Source organism: Rosa chinensis, chromosome 1 (genome assembly GCF_002994745.2).
Source record: "Rosa chinensis cultivar Old Blush chromosome 1, RchiOBHm-V2, whole genome shotgun sequence".
In the NCBI taxonomy this organism is placed as follows: Eukaryota; Viridiplantae; Streptophyta; class Magnoliopsida; order Rosales; family Rosaceae; genus Rosa; species Rosa chinensis.
In genome coordinates, this window is record NC_037088.1 from 58,383,051 (window position 1) to 58,401,147 (window position 18,097).

At 42.6% G+C, this 18,097-nt stretch overlaps 1 long non-coding RNA gene across 1 annotated transcript; it reads left to right on the forward strand.

Moving 5' to 3' along the window:
- Window positions 1-3,286: 3,286 nt before the first annotated feature.
- LOC112182944 lies at window positions 3,287-4,399 on the forward strand. The gene is made up of 3 exons (XR_005805323.1): window positions 3,287-3,741; window positions 3,812-4,246; window positions 4,333-4,399. It is a non-coding gene; the product is annotated as an uncharacterized LOC112182944 (long non-coding RNA).
- Window positions 4,400-18,097: the final 13,698 nt, after the last annotated feature.

Below are 18,097 nucleotides of genomic sequence, written 5' to 3' on the forward strand. Positions count from 1 at the left end.
GGTTGTTTCTTTCTCTATAGAATTGACTTGATGCATATACTCTCGCAAGCGTAAGAATCGTGTCAAGATAGGGAAATATTAAACCCAAAATTATCGTACCACGGGGATTAGTGGCTAACCCACAATCTTTGAGTAGTCAGAACTAAAGACACTTAGCATGCAAAAGAAGAACAAAATAAACAAAAATTCTACTCTAAGGCACCAAGCCTAATCAATACTAAGAGCCTAGTGGAGGTTATTTACAATAAGTCGGAGTTTCAATATTTTGAGAGAGAATTTTAGATTAACAAAATGTAATGAAATGTAAAGCAATTAATAAAAATGCAAAGAAATTAATAAAAGTGTAACCAAATAAATGGGAATGTCGGGTGCTAGGGAGGTTTCTTCACCCAAATTCTATGTGTCGGAAGCTAATCTAATGTAGATGCAAATTTCCTACTTTAGCGATAGTCGTATCTAAGGTGGTTCAAGGCTCAAGGACCGAAATTCTCTTTCATGGTATTTCCACTCCGGTTCAAGGGTTGTAAGAACTCATTTGGCATGAATTAGAGTTGGTTCAAGGTCACTAATTCACATCAAGAGGCCTAGAGATTGAGGAATTAGACTACTAAGCGACCCGCCCGGGCAATCACGCAACGGGTGTAAATCACCATGCTTATAATCCCTCGAATACGAAATTGAAGGTTTCTAGCTTAGGAATTAGAGGCAGTCAAGCCTCTAACTCTGTCCTAAACAAGCTCAAAATACACACCCTAGAGTTGACTAGGTTCTTAGACATGCATTTTAACCCAACAAAAATATATATATAAGCATCCATCATATGAAAATTGCATCATTACATTAAATTACACATCTTTTACACAAAATTTGGGTTAGGGCATATAACCCTAACCCCCAACAAGGAAATTACCCACAACCCATAATTATGAACATCAATGATACAAAATTCAAAGAGAAAAGAGTATAGAAGTGTAGGAGAAAACAAGGGTCGCCACAATTAGCTAGAAAGCTAACATGACTATCCTTGAATTACAACTCTCACAAATGCCTAAATCTTGAATATTGTATACTTTGATGGATTCCTTGAAGTTTTGTGTGAATGGTTCTCCAAATGCCCAAAAGAATAGTAAAGAAATGAGAAAAATGGAAGGGGAGGAGGGAAAGGGCAGTAGCCCTCCCCAAAGTTGTTATGTCTTTTGGCACGCCCAGTGGGACCACATAAACAAACCACACATATATATTTATATATGTTCATGCACAAAGTGAGCATGCACATGGCTATATATATATATATATATATATATATATATGCTCATAATTGTTTTTGGCCGAGTTCTTTGCCTTGGTTGACTGAGACGTTCGGCTTACCATGACCAAGTCATTAGTTTAGACATCCTGGCCCACTTGTTCCCACTGAATGCCTCGGTCAAAGGTTTCAAATATTGATTTTCTAAGCCAAGTTCACAAGTGTTGGACAGTTTGATAAACATGCATGGCTGAGTCTCGACGCCTCTATCAAATGTCCAAGTAGTACACATGACCGAGTAGGGAGTCATGGTCGAGTAGTAAGCATGAACCGAGCCGTATGCCATGGCCGAGCAATTTTTGTTATCCCAGGCAACCTGACCAAGTTTCAAACCTGGGATGTATCGGCCAAGTCTTTCAAGTTTTGCATGTCAAGGCCGAGTTTTGAAGGTTCAAGTGGTACAACCAAGTTCGAAGTATCACGACCAGGTATGTTTTGAGATCTTCCATTTTTATTCAAGTCTCATCACCATTTGGCTTGAGAGCCAATGCTTATGAAACTCGGGGGGCAATGTTTGGACCTGAACTTTGCCACTCTCGTGTACGACCATGTTGAGAAGAAATGGGACTGAGTTGGCACCCATTCAGGATAAATAGTTCGGGAAGTTATACAACCAAGGGAAAAGTGTCGGTTGGTCACCCAGGCGCCCAGCTTGATTTGAGGTTTTAGGAACGGATGACCGAGGGAAATGTGAAGTCATACAACCGAGGGAAAAGTGTCGGTCAGTCACCCAGCTTGATTCAAGGTTTTAGGAACGGACGACCCAAAAATCAGTGAGTTGGACCATGTGGCCATATGTTTGGTTTAGTCCGAGTTCAAAAGGGTGGTTACTCATGTGGGCCGAAATGAGAATTAAAAGTGTTCGGCCAAGTTTAGTCAACAGTGTCGACTGAGGAATTCTCGCAAGGAAGGAGTTTCGAGTCAATCTATGATATTAATTGTGAAGATCTCGGATATCAGCAAAGTCAGAGTTTTACGAGACGAATCAATCCTAGAAGGAAGGAGAATCCTACTTCAATTCCACGTCTTGGAGGACAAGTTAGTTAGGGTTTTTGACTTGTATATATAGCACCTTGTAACTCATTGTAAAAGGTTCGGCACCACACAAACAAATCAATATACAACTTTTACTCAAACTTTTCTCTTACTCTTTCATAGGTACTTTGCCTTCTATTCAACTTTCGTAACTTGTTTTCATTTTTAGTTTCTTACTTTTATTTCAGTCGTTACATTCAAGCATTTTACTTTCTTGTTCTTTATTTTATATGCACTTTACTTTTCGCACTTAGGAGTAGTTCGTAACGTAGAGTTGTCATCCATTGATCTTTTTCGGCCAGTCCGGATTGGATTGATGCGATTCGCCATTCACACACATATCATCTCACAACGTTTTGACAACCGAATCCACTTTACCTTCGTCTTTATCGTGATTTGCGAGTATCTCCACCCAATAGATCTCTCGCTTGTCACCCGAACCTTTGAGTTTACCCAAGAAGTGAGTGTGATAGAAGATCCCGGTCAGGATTGACACCTAACTGAAGTCCTTGCAACAGAGGCCTCAGAACCTAAAGGCCGAGAGGGTTCCTTCCTCGGCCTACAATCATTTGAAAGAAGTCAGATCACGCACCATTCAAATCAGAAACCTCGCTTGGCCATTCGGCAGCAAGTTGGTACGCCCGCGCAATTTCAGAAGGACGATTCAACCACAAGTCCCTCGGCTCTCATTTCGGCCGAGACGATTTTGAGGCAAACATCTTTTGGCACGCCCAATGTTTGGATGTTCCAGGTATGGGTGCAAACTTACTTTCGTCAGCTTCGACCAAGTCATCCCTTTGATTCCGCTGTGATTCTCGGCCGCCAGATCATCTCTCTTGGTCCCCATGCACATTCGGTAGCAGAATGCTTTGCTTTCTTCCTTTCGAAAAAGAGCCTAACCAAGGAAGAGTTTGCCATATGTTATAGCCGAGATTATCATTCTTGTCTTGCATTAAACATAACGAAACCATGGGAGAGGTCTTTGGACTTATCAGTACTTCTACCTTGGGGGAGCATTCTGATTTCTCGAGATATAAACTATGGTCTCAAGGGAACACTGGGTCAGCCAGGGGTTGAGGTTTATCTTCCAAACTTTGTTGCGCGTCAGCTTGGCATCATACAAAGCTGTCTAGCCTTCTTTCTAATTTCCCGGAATCATTTTTCTTCATGGAGAGATGGGTTTACAGACACTGCGCATTGTTCGGCCGTCACTCTTTATTATCAGACTCAGTTTGGCAATTTTGAGAGATCCGGCCTGAGTGCCCAAGAACCTGATCACAGAGCAACTCTGACTTTCCAAGCTTGGTGGTCAACATTTATCAAGAAGAAACTTGGAGAGGACTTGCGGACAACCGAGCGTATTGCCTTGTATGGATTCCCGGGCTTGTTCACCAACAAGGGTGAGTAATCTCAACCAGACAACGTCCTTTGTTCTCAAATACATTTCTAACGTTATGCTTTGTGTTCTAGGCAATGGCAAGAAAAAGGCACCGGTTGCCAAGTCGAAATCCAAAGAAATGTCCAAGGAAGGTAAACCCCAACTCATTGTCCGACAATCGCTAATTTCTTTAATTGCTAAATTTGTTTTTTTTTTGTTTTTATCTTTCAGAGCAAACCTCAAAGAAACGAGGATCAAAGTCGGAAAGAGCTCTGCCTACCAAGAAGGTAAAGAAGTCACCTGACGTGGTGGAGAGTTCGGTCACGAATCCGGCTAACATTATGGTTAGTGAAGACATAATTTTCAAGGGTGATATGGATAATAGCCAAAATGCTCTAGCTGAAAATCACATCATGTCTGGAGCTGAGGATGCGGCTGAAACTAGTGATGCCTCAAACAACAACACGGGCTCGGCCAACAGCGAAGGTTCGCCTGATGAAGCACAGTCAGAAAACTTTGAGCATAAGGTAGGTTCATGATTTAAAGTTGTGTGTTTCTCTCGTCTTGGTTATATGAATTGTGCCGGCCTAAATGACTCTCTTTATCTTGGTAGAGAGATGGCCGCATTGATCACTCTTCGCATCCTCCTGAAAGCTCCATGGTTGAAATTGACATGGATGTAAGTTTCTCATATTCCCTTCTTGGATTGTATTTCTTGCTTGTCTGTGATTATTGATTCTCTTCTTTTGCAGGACTTGGGTGAGAACCAGCTTCCTAATATCGACCAACCACTCGCAAACTCAGCTAACCTTGCTAAGGATGCGGAAGACATCGGTGCACTTGGCCGAGAGGCATTTCCCAGCCACCAAACACTTGTCCCGGTAAGATATTTCTATCCGGCTTGGTATGCATTGCTCCCATATTCTAGAAACAACTTGAACCTTTACTATTTGTACAGGTACGAGGAACTCAAAGCAATTCAACCTTGGAGTTGGTTCTTCTCAATCCAACTGAATCAAATCCTTCTATGTCCGGAATGCTTACCTCCCCTCTTACTGAAGGGATGCCTCGAAATGATCAAGCTATCATTTGCGCCCCATCGTCGGCTGAGCCTGTGGTGAGTGATTCAACAACTTCAGGATTTGTTCACCCTAGTTGAATTAAATCAATCTAGTTTTTAATTCAAGTAATTCTTTTTTTTTTTTTTTTTAGGATCAAACAACAAGCGATCTTGGTCTGGAGTTACTTCAATTTCTCGATACGCTAGACAACAACGCGAGCCCGGTGGAGGAAAAGCTTGAAACAACCGAAACCAAGAAGGCACTTGAATCGGTCAGACAATTTTTGGGTTGTGATACGAGAGCAGTAACCGAGGCTAGTTTTCTTGCTTTCAAGGAGGCGGTTGAAGTACTTATTTCAGCCAACCATTTATCTCAAGTAGAAGCTTATGAAGTTCATGCCCTTTTGTCCTGTGCAAATTTTAGTCTCTCTCCCTGCCTAGAAGCCCAAAAAGAGTTTGAAACCGGCGAGAAATTGATAAGTGAGTATAAAGACATTCGACAGTCTACCGATCTTGGCCAACTTCATAAGTTGAAGACTTCTTTGGACGAGGGAAGGCAAAAAGTGCGTGATTTGAAAAAGCAATTGGTCGAAGCTGAAGAGCAAGTCAAAATCACTTCAGCCTCCATCCGAACCATTGTTCCTCAACAAGATCTCACTAGGTATAGCTTGATTTTGTCATCGGTCAAGTCGTACAATAAGAAGAAATGCATCTTGAAGCGAAAGGTCGACCAAGGTATGGAAGACTTGGAAAAGGTTAAGGAAGTTCTTCGGTCCCTTTTACCCTCTGACATGTAGTTATAGTGGGATTTGGTATTCATCTCGGCTTATATTTTGTACATGGTCCTACGACCACAACTCAGCCGGTTGCCTTAATTTTGTCAAGTCTAACCGACCTTATTTGTAGGACTCACGTTCTATGACCGGTTGATCATTCGGCCGCTATCTTGTCAATGGATTCAGCCTCTTTTGACTTCATATATTTCGGCCAACTAGGTCCTAATACTTGTTCTGCACCTTCTTTTGAGCTTGGTTAAACCAACATCTTCAGCTTGGCTGACCCTCCTCTTCACCTTGGCTAAAATTACCTTTGTTGATTCGGCCGACATATTTAACTCGGCCAAATGAATTACTTGATTCTGGATAGTACAATTTTGGTTGATTCGGCCGACACTTCATGTTTAACTTTGACCGACAAAATAAAAGTAAATTCCAACGGCGTAAATAAAGGGATGTCAAGAGATACTTAAACGTTGTTTATGCAAAAACACACAGCATAACATAGGCGGCCGAGCTTACAAGTCTAATACTCGGCCGATGTTCCCTAGGTGGTACACTATAATTCTTGCTCCATCATCTCCCAGGTAGTGGGGTAATATTTCTTGAGGAATTGCCCGTTGATAGGCGTTGCATGAAGCTCTCCATCTTGATCTCTCAATTGATATGCACCTTTTCCTAACACTTGATTGATGATAAACGAGTCTTCCCACCTTGGCGACCATTTTCCGAAACGTTTATCTTTAGTTCCGATAGGCAAAACGGCTTTCCAAACTAAATCTTCCTCAGCAAACGACTTAGACTTAACTCGTTTGTTGTATGCACGGGCCACAGCCTTTTTTTGTGCTTCAATTCTGTTGTAAGCGTCTATTCGCTCTTGGTCAAGTTCTTCAAGTTCCTGAATCATGGCCTGAGTGTAGTCGTCAGCTACCATTTCATTTTGAGCAACGAATCTAAGTGATTTCAATTTCACCTCAACAGGTAACATAGCATCATGCCCATACGTTAGCGCAAAAGGCGTTGTTCCTGTGGCTGTACGTTTGGACGTTTGTACGTTAGCATCATTCTCTTGAACCATCTTCTTGAGTATATTTATAATGCCTTTATTACTGGCTTCGGCCTGACCATTTGCTTGGGCATAGTAAGGTGTCGAGTGAGTCAACTTGATACCTAGACTATCTGTGAGTTCATGCATTGCTTCGGCTATGAAAACCGAACCTCTGTCAGCCGTTATGGTTTCAGGTATCCCAAACCTGTGTATAATGTTTTCCTCCACAAATTTGATCACTGTCTGACTAGAAATAGTAACGTGTGGTTTTGCCTCTACCCATTTAGTGAAATAATCAGTGGCAACCAAAATCCATACGTGTTGTTTTGAGGATGGTGGTCTAATACTCCCTATAATATCCATGGCCCAACCTCGAAACGGCCATGGCTTAACAATTGGATGGAGGACGTCGGCCGGAACTCTTTGCACAGGTGCATGAATTTGACATTTCTTGCAGCTCTTTGCGAATTCAATGCAATCCTTTAGAATTGTTGGCCAGTAGAAGCCATGCCTTCGAATTAACCACCTCATTTTGATTCCGGCCTGATGTGCACCACATATCCCCTCGTGGACATCTTTCATGACTTCCAAAGTCTCTTGCCCCCCTATACAAAGAAGGAGTAGATCATCGGAGCTTTTGCGGTACACTACTTCTTTGTATATAACGAAATGTCCAGCCAAGTACCGAGTCTTCCGGTCATGATTACCTTGAGGATTTTTGTGGAACTTGATAATGGGGAGTCTCCAATCATCTGGCTCGATGTCGATAACAAAAACATCCTCTGAGACTCCTCTCTCTTCTAAAGCCGGGAGGGTATGTTTGGCAATCTTGATGACTCGGGAGTCGTCTCCTTCGGGGATCCGTAACCCTGAGGCTAATTGGGCCATCTCATTGGCCTCCATGTTCTGTCCCCTTGGGAGGTGGGCGAAAGAGATTCGATCGAACGTGTTGGCGAGCTGGTCAGCTAAAGCGTGATAGGATAAAAGTCCCCAGCTTGTGCATTTGAATTCCTTATTCATTTGGTTAATGACCAGTTGAGAATCCCCGAACACCAGAACTCGCCGTGCTCCCATCTCTTGGAGAATCTCCAAACCAACAATAAGAGCCTCATATTCTGCCTAATTGTTTGTGCATGTAAAGTCTAGTTGGAAGGCGAACTGGAACTTTTGTCCCTCAGGCGTTTCAATGACAACACCAGCTCCGGCGGAAAATTCAGTACTAGACCCATCAAAATACATGGTCCAGTGGTTATTGGTCATGGAAGCCACATATATGATCCCAATATCAACCTCCTCGGCTCCCTCAAACTCGGTCGAAGGGTGATGAGCAAGAAAGTCGGCCAATGCTTGACCCTTGACTGACTTTTGAGACACATATTGAAACGTGAACTCAGACAACGCTATGGTCCATTTTCCAATTCGGCCTCATATGATGGGCCGAGTCAGCATGTACTTTACTAAATCGGTCTTGGATATGACTTAGACGACCGAGGGTAACATGTAGTGCCGAAGCCTAATGGCTGAAAAGAATAATGCAAGACAAAGCCTCTCAATAGGCGTGTACCGAGTTTCCGCATCGGTGAGGATCCGGCTCAAGTAATGAACAGCACATTCCTTGCCATTGTCGTTATCTTGCGCTAGTAGGCTTCCTATTGAGTTATCCGATGCTGATATGTATAACTTCAAAGGCCTTCCACGCACTGGGAGTACCAAGATGGGTGGGTTTGATAAGTATTGCTTAAGTAGGTCGAATGCCGCTTGGTGTTCTATTTTCCAAACAAACTCATCTTCGGCCTTGATTCTCAAAAGTGAAGAAAATGGCTTAATTTTGCCGGCCGAGTTAGAGATGAAGCGCCTTAGAAAATTTACTTTTCCCAGGAATGATTGGAGTTCATTCTTCGTGCTAGGAGCAGGTGCATCCATAATTGCCTTGGCTTTATTTTTGTCGATTTCAAATCCCTTTTTATGAACTACAAAACCAAGGAACATACCGGTTGATACTCCAAAAAGACATTTGTCAAGATTCATTTTTAGTTTGTGAGCTCGCATCCGCACGAATGTATGCTGAAGGTCGACCAAATGACTTTGCTTCTTGGCCGACTTTACCACAATGTCATCAATGTATACTTCGACTGTGTGACCAATTAGGTCGTGAAAGATCATATTCATGGCCCTTTGATAGGTTGCTCCGGCGTTTTTGAGTCCAAATGGCATAACTAGCCACTCAAATGTTCCTATTGCGCCTGGGCATCTGAACGCCGTTTTGTGAACATCCTCCTCAGCTATAAAAATTTGGTTGTAGCCAGCGTGCCCGTCCATGAAAGAAAGAATTTCATGTTTGGCCGCACCATCCACGAGCAAGTTGGCCACGGGCATTGGGTACTCATCCTTGGGTGTGGCCAAGTTTAGATTTCTAAAATCAACACATATGCGCATTTTGCCATTCTTTTTTCTTACTGGCACAATATTAGATAACCATTCAACATACCTGGCCGTTCGAATAAAACCGGCCTTTAATAAAAGTTCCATTTCTTCTTTAATTTCAGGCAAAACCTCGGCGACACATCGCCGAGGAGGTTGCTTGTAAGGCTTACAATTGGATTGTATAGGCAACCTATGTTCTACTATACTTCTATCTAAACCAGGCATTTCATGGTAACTCCATGCAAAACAATCTTGAAACTCAGTCAGCAGAGCCTTCAAGTCTTCCTTCAACTTGGGTGGTAGGAGCTTGCTGATCCTAACTATCCGAGGCTCCTCGGTGGTCCCTAAATTCAAGTCTTCTAGTGGGTCTTGAGTTTCAGTAAGGTCGTCTTCCAACTCGGCCGGTGCAGGGCCGATGTCTTCTAGCTTCAGTTCATCCTCTGGTGCTCCTTCTGTGATAAATTCTAGCAAATTCATGGCCGAATCACTCTGAAAAGAGTTTTCAGCCCAATGGGCCAGCAGTTTCCTCATTGTTGATTCAACCGCGGCCAATGGTGTCTCCTTCTCTAGGTCACTATCCATGGATTATGGGATCAAACAGGTCTGCCAATGCTGGTCGCTCCGAGTCCTCGTGGACTTTCTCGGCGCCTAGGGCCAGTGCTCTTCACATGGTTATCCTTGTAATTCGGCCAGTACCATCTGCCCTCTGAATTTCTGAGCACCCAATTTCCTCCTCGTAGTATTGGGCATCAATTGCATTGGCCGAAGCTTTCAATGGTTGAGAGTCAGCTTCCACTACTTCCACGGTGTCCCCATTCCAAAAAACCAGAAGCTGATGCATGGACGACGGGATGCACATACTCTGATGTATCCAGTCTCTCCCAAGGATAGCATTATAACAAGGTTTGGAATCTATGACAAAGAAACCGGTCATCATGCTCTTGTTGCCTACTATGACCTCTAAGGGTAGAATTCCCTTGGTTTGCTTCCTACCACCTGAAAAATCTCGGATGGCGATCTTAGATGATACAATATCTTTGTCGGTCTTCTTCAATTTTTCAGCAATCGAAATAGGAATAACATTCACAGCTGCTCCACCATCTACCAACACTTTAGAGATCGGATATCCCTCGAAATGAGCCGTGATATACAATGGCTTGATATGCTTAGACATAGCTGGTGTTGGCTTTGGAAAGTAGGCTTTGGCTAGGTCCTGTGCCAGAGTTTGGCATTCAACTTCTTCTCGCACATCCCCTTCCATTCCATTCAATTGTCCCGGCTGAGCTTGAAACTCGGATGGAAGCACATACACCATATCGATGGCTGTTTCTCCTTTATCTGCGGTCTGAGCTGACCGTACGACCTCGACTTCATTCCCATTCCACAAAACAAGAAGTTGGTGTACTGAAGACGGGATACAAGTATTCTGGTGGATCCAATTAGGCCTCATCAAAAAGCCCGCGGATCAAGTGGGCCGATGGAGGCCCGCCGGCCCTGAGGGCTTTTAGCCCGGCCCGGCCCGTCAAAAAAGCCTCAAAAGCCCGCCTGGGTGGGCCGAGGGCCGGCCTGCGAAAAGCCCTCAAAAACCCTGCCCGGCCCGTAGGCCCGGCCAGTAAAAGCCAGTAAAATATTTTATATATATATATATGTGTGTGTGTGTGTTTATAAATATATATACACACACACTCACACATAGATATATATTTGTGTGTGTGTTTATATATATATATATGTGTGTGTGTGTGTGTGTGTGTGTGTGTGTTATATATATATAGAAAAGATATATATGCATTACCGCATAATAAATATATATATATATATAGATATTATATGTGTGTGTGTTTATATATATATAATTATATATATATATATGTGTGTGTGTGTGTGTGTTTATATATATATATATATATATAATATATATAGATATATATATGTGTGTGTGTGTGTGTGTGTGTTTATATATATATAATATATATATATATATATATATATATATGTGTGTGTGTGTGTGTGTGTGTGGAAGTTCTTATACTTCTATTATTCTATATAGAATATGTGCATATATATATATATTCTACATATCGGTTGACCAATTCGATCGGATTCGAAAATATGGTGAAATTGGCTAAATTTTGTACCACACTCATAATTTATTGTAATAAACTCATCCAACGGTCGGTTTTTCCATTTTCTTTGAATTGATATGGGTTGCTCTTTGGAGTATATGATATATAAATATAGGTTTATAAGAGTAACTAAGTTTGACCTAGTTGATCGAATTCGAAACGATAACCAAATTGGCTGGATTTTCTACAACCACCATAAAACATTACAATCTCTCAATCGAGCGGTTGGTTTCTCTGAATTCATTTTCCACTTCATGATTGCTTTAGAATGAACCTAAACAATTTAAATACAATGAATATGTCATACAACTTTAGGAGGAAAATTGGTATAGACTAATGTGTTTGTAATTTAAATTAATTTTTTTTATCTTATGTCCACGCACATCCATTGATGGAATATATACAAACGTGATGTGAAAAAATAAGCACGTTTCGAGGTTATCACGGCATCGGTCAACCAATAAAACATATAAGTGTCTACGGTTGACTAATCCGATCGGATTCGAAAATATGGTGAAATTGGCTAAATTTTTTACCACACTCATAATTTATTGTAATAAACTCATCCAACGGTCAGTTTTTTCATTTTCTTTGAATTGATAGGGGTTGCTCTTTGGAGTGTATGATATATAAATATAAGTTTATTAGAGTAACTAGGTTTGACCTAGTTGATCGAATTCGAAACGAGAACCAAATTGGCTGGATTTTCTAAAACCACCATACAACATTACAATCTCTTCATCGAGCGGTTGGTTTCTCCGAATTCATTTTCCACTTCATGGTTGCTTTAGAATGAACCTAAACAATTTAAATGCAATGTATAAGTCATATAACTTTAGGAATAAAATTGGTATAGACTAATGTGTTTGTAATTAAAATTAATTTTTTTTTATCTTATGTCCACGCACATCCATCAATGGAATATATACAAACGTGATGTGAAAAAATAAGCACGTTTCGCGGTTGTCACGCTATCGGTCAACCAATAAAACATATAAGTGACTACGGTTGACCAATCCGATCGGATTCGAAAATATGGTGAAATTGGCTAAATTTTTTACGACACTCATAATTTATTGTAATAAACTCATCCAACGGTCGGTTTCTCATTTTCTTTGAATTGCTATATGTAGCTCTTTGGAGTGTATGATGTATAAATATAGATTTATAAAAAATGAGTGTCTTTAAAAATTTATTTATCAATAAATTAGTATCTATATATAAATATAGATTTTTTTGGGTACAATATAGTTATATAGATATGTTATCTTTGGTTGTATTTGATCATTATCCATTGAATTTCCAAAGCTTGATTAAAAAATAAAATACTTGTGTCTTTAAATATTTATTTATAAATAAAGCCCGCAAGTCCCGGCCCAAAAAAGCCCACAAGGCCAAGCCCGGCACGGCCGGAAAAAGCCCGCAAGGCCCGCTTTATATGGACGGGCTTGGATCCTTTGATTTTTAATAAAGCCCGGCCCGCAATTATTTAAAAATATAGCAAGGCCCGGCCCGGCCCCGCCCAAGCCCGCTATGAATGGCCCGGCCCGGCCCGTTGACGACCCCTAGATCCAATCACGACCCAGTATGGCAGAGCATGAATTATCAGTGGGAATGACGAAGAAACAAGTTGTTGAGCTTTTCTTTCCTACTGTTACTGTCAATGGCAACGCCCCTCTGACTTCAGCCTCTTCCCCTGTATAGTCATAAACAGAAATATCAGTTGGTACAAAGCCATACCTGGCAGGGTGGAGTTGATGTATAACGGAGCAAGGAAAGATATTGACAGCTGATCCGCCATCCACTAAAACCCTCGAAAATCGGTATCCACCTATATAAGCATCAATGAGGATGGGATCTTTGACTTGGATCATGGATTCACTTGGCCGAGAAAAATATACACCAGCCAAATCTCTCTCTTTCTGCACCAAGTCGAAATCATCCTTAGTAGTTGTCTGAACGCTAATCATATTCACCACAAAGTCACCGATGTCCTGAGACGTTGGGACAGTAGCTACCTCGGCCTCCCTGGCCGAAGGTTGCACACTTGTCTCTGTCAAAGTGTTCTTGGTGGTATCAACTAGCGAATTGGAAGTTAGAACGTCAGGAACCTGATCAACATCATCGTAGTCAACTTGCTCATCATAACCCCCTATGTCATCATAATCCCCCATATCCTCATCCAATAGGCCATCATCGTCCTCCAATAGGCCCTGATAGCCTTGGCCATCGACTTCAAGATCTAAGTCATCTAAATACTGGTCTTGTTTATCATTTGTGTCAGTGTCTTCTAACCATTTGGCCAAATCTTGGTTTGCTTGAGCTTGTTGACGATTTTCTTCTTCGCGGACATGGTGGTCGAAATGTTTCATCAGCTCTCTTTCCTGAGTAGTCATCCCATATATCTCGACCGCAGATTGGATCTTATGGAACCTCTTCAAATACTTCAGGTCTCTATCGGAGATTGGAATTTTCTCATTACCAACTTTAAGCTCTATGCCTTCTTGGACAGCTTGGTAAGCAACCTTTAAACCAAGGCTAGAATTAATCCAAGTCCAGCAAAAGGGTTGCTGACTTTGGGCATTCAGCGATCATATGTAATGTGTCCATCTCCTTGTTTATTGGTCTGTACAATGCAAGAGCAGAATTCTTTCGATGATACTCTTTCATTCTCTTAAGTCCCTTAACTGAAAAGGGCGGGTTCAGGTCCTTGTAAACTTTTACGAAAGGCTCTTCATCGCCATTTGACTCAAAATTTTCTTCTTCCTCCTCACCTGATGCCGGTGTACCTGATGAAGACTTGGGTGAACTCAGGGCGTGAAGAATTTCCCCTCTTTCTCTATCCATCTTCTCCATGCGTTCCTCAAATATGAACGCAAATCTCTGTTCCTCAATCGTTAGGCCGAATAATTCTTCGGCCTAGTGGATACTAAAGTATTCCCTCAAATACTGTAGGTCGCCTTTTGAAATGGGAACAGAATTATAATCAGCCTTTATTTCCTGATCTTCCAAATAAGCTTGATATTTGGCTTTCACGCCTCTTCTCACATTAGGTGCCCAAAGTTCTTCGCATCTGTTGCGATCCCTACGCACCTCATTTAAAAGCTTGCTTTCCTCCTTAGTCAAACCATACCAATCAATGGCCGAATGCAAAAGATGATAATTTCGCATAGTTACGAGTCCCTCCGCCGTAAAGGGTGGATCTCGATTCCTATCCACTACAACCAACGGTTTTGGGTGAGGGGCCTCTTTAAAGTGAACCTTCAATACCCCCTTCCTGCTTTAGTCAATTTGCATGTCTTCAGTATCCCGAGTTGATTTATCCATAGGAGGATCAGTGCTCTTTTTCACGTATGTTTTAAACCTTCTCGGTGCCGTTTCATATCCAGACCTTTTAACGGGTCGCGGAGGTGAAGTTCTGGTTGTCTCGCTCAGTCGGGCTTTCTTAGCCTCGGCTACTTGCCTTTGCTGTCTTCTCAATTGTGTTTTAATCATGGGGGTAATCGGCTGGTCCCTTGAAACACGGCCGTGCCAACGGTTGTCAGAAACCAAAGGAGGCTTGAAAGTCCTTAGTGGCTGAGGGTTTCCATCACGGTCATAGCTATCACGGCTACAACCCCCATCCCTATGATATCTCTTTTTGTCTCTCTCGTTTCGGCTGTAATATTCTTCATCATAAAATGGCCGATCAAAGTTTAGGCGCAGCCTAACTGGTTCCCTTTCTGAGAATCTTCCGTCCGGTTTATCAAGACGATGAAACACACCCTTCGAACTTCCCCTTGGACTGTGCGGACCATACTTGTCCGATGCATCTGGGGTCAATGGTCGCTTTGTGGTAACCTGAGGCCTGAATCTCTGTTTGTCAGCCTCGACCTTACCTACTTCGGTCGAGATAATTCTTTTGCCCCGAGATTCTACTCTGGAATGTACCTTCTCGGGCGTATTCCCTATTTTGGTTCCTATTGGTGCACTCTCGGCTTTCTGAGCCGAATTAGAAATTTTAAAACCCCTGTTACCAACCTGCTCTGGCCTTTGGAGTTTTAAAACCCCTTCAAGCATGACTTCTTCCTGGCACCGAGTGCATAGAACAGCTACTTTTGGTGGCTCAAGCTTGATACTCCCAATAGTGAGTCCTTCGGCCGTTGGCTGGGCTGATGATTGGAGCCTACCAGTAGTCTTGCTAGCATCTGCCTTTTTGCTTGGAGCATCCCCATCCTTGGGGACTCTGACATATACCATGTTTACTTGAGCTTCGGGAAATGGGTTGGTGTCAACCTTCATTGCTGGCTTACTTTCAGGGAACTTGAGAGTTCCTGCGTCAATGAGATCCTGTATCATATCACGAAAAATAACATAGTTGTTAGTTGCATGCTTCCATGAATTATGATACTTGCAAAAAGTCTTCCCCTTGATTTCTTCAGCCTTGGGGAGTATATGGCCGAAAGAAAGTTGAATAATTTTCTCGGCTAAGAGTTGATCAAAGATCAAATCGGCCTTAGCTATATTGAAAGTGTAAGTGCGTGCATTAGTTTTTGTCGTGTTTGTGCTTTGGGTAAGTGGTGGTTTGGTTTGCTTCGGGTCAACCCGTTCTAAAGCTTTGCACACACGGGGCTGCTTAATCACCATTTCGGCCGAATCCACTTCAACCGAGTCTTCGTTTAAGTCCACTCCAAACCGGTCGACAGGGTTAACGGCCTGATTCTTGTAATACGTACCCTTTGATGCTGCCCGCTTTTGAGCTTCCTCCCTTAAGATGGCATCATACCGATCGATTCTTGTTTCGAGCTCGAATAGATCATTGAAGGTAACACCTTCAAAATGTTCTCTGAATTTGAAGCTCAAACCAGCTACCGCCATATCTACGAACTCCGATTCAGGCAGTCTTACTCGGCATCGTGCTCTAGCTAATTTGAAGTGGCTTAAGTATTCTTGCGCAGTCTCATGACTCATCTGCGACGTCTTAGCTAAGTCAGCCAACCTAATCTCTTGTTGCGCTTGATAATATTGGTCATGGAGAACTCGTTCCATTTCCCTCCAATTATTGACTGAGTTGGGTGGGAGATTGATGAACCAAGTGAAGGCTGGTCCCGTGAGGGAGTGGACGAATAGCCTTAGCTTGTTGTCATCAGAGCTAGCCTCTCCGCACTGGGCCGTGAATCGGCCAATGTGTTCTACAGTGGATTGATATGCATCTCCAGAGAACAATGTGAATGCGGGAATGCGATATCCTGCTGGGTATGGGATGGTATCAATATATGCAGGATACGGTTTAGCATAACTTGGTCTCTCCACCCGTCTTGGTAAGACTCCCATAAGATCTTCAACTAAATTTTGGAACTCATTTAGTCGAACCGGTCGGTCTTGACCTCCTCCTTGATGATTGTTCTGTTGATGATTTTGAGCCACATTGTTGTTTACTTGGTTCGGCTGAGGAATAAATCCTTAGCCGAATCCCATTTCGGGTGGCATGCCATAAGGCGGATACATCATTCTTGGCTGTTGTTGCATATTTGGCATCCTTGGCTGCTGTTGCATATTCATTTGGTTCGTAGCAGCCATGTTGACTTGGTTGGGTTGGATTTGAGCCTGCATGTTATGCTGGTGTCCCATGTTTTCGTGTGCTCCATTATTCCCGTTAGCCATCAATTGTTGGTAGATGAGGAGCAGGGTGTTATTGAGATTTGCCATCTGGGTACTAGTGTTATTGTTGATGCTTGCTGCCAAATCTCGACCCAAACCATCCACTGAGAGCCTTAACTCATGGACAGTCCTCCTGGACTCGTCGGCCATCATTCGAGTTATCTCCTCGGCCGAAGGGTTGAAATTTGGATAAATCCCCCATTGGTTTTGTCCAAACTGTGATGAGTTTTGATGTGAAAGAGCCATTTGTCCGGAAGTCAATCCAAATGGTGTCACAGACGTAGATTCGGTCTGAATGCTTGGTACGATCATGACCATACTTGACATTCCTATGGTTGAGGTGTTGGTAGCCCCTAGGACGGCCTGAGTTGCGGCCGTAGTTCCATGACCAGTCGTGACCGCAGACGTAACCGGGGTTGACATACGTGATGGTGTCACACTACCTGACGTCCCTGGTCCACTACTCATGGCTGAGGTTGTTCTTGTATACTTTCGCTTCGGACACTCGGCCGAGGTATGGCCGACTTCGTTACACTTAAGACAAGTATTTCCCCGGTATTTTGAGTTTGGATTGGGGTGCATCCAAAAATGACGCCTTAGTGTTTTTGTCCCACTGGGCGTGCCAAAAGATGTTTGCCTCAAAATCGTCTCGGCCGAAATGAGAGCCGAGGGACTTGTGGTTGAATCGTCCTTCTGAAATTGCGCGGGCGTACCAACTCGAGGTTTCTGATTTGAATCGTGCGTGATCTGACTTCTTTCAAATGATTATAGGCCGAGGAAGGAACCCTCTCGGCCTTTAGGTTCTAAGGCCTCTGTTGCAAGGACTTCGGTTAGGCGTCAATCCTGACCGGGATCTTCTATCACACTCACTTCTTGGGTAAACTCAAAGGTTCGGGTGACAAGCGAGAGATCTATTGGGTGGAGATACTCGCAAATCACAATAAGGACGAAGGTAAAGTGGATTCGGTTGTCAAAACGTTGTGAGATGATATGTGTGTGAACGGCGAATCGCATCAATCCAATCCGGACTGGCCGAAAGAGATCAATGGATGATAACTCTATGTTACGAACTACTCCTAAGTGCGAAAAGTAAAGTGCATATAAAATAAAGAACAAGAAAGTAAAATGCTTGAATGTAACGACTGAAATAAAAGTAAGAAACTAAAAATGAAAACAAGTTACGAAAGTTGAATAGAAGGCAAAGTACCTATGAAAGAGTAAGAGAAAAGTTTGAGTAAAAGTTGTATATTGATTTGTTTGTGTGGTGCCGGACCTTTTACAATAAGTTACAAGGTGCTATATAT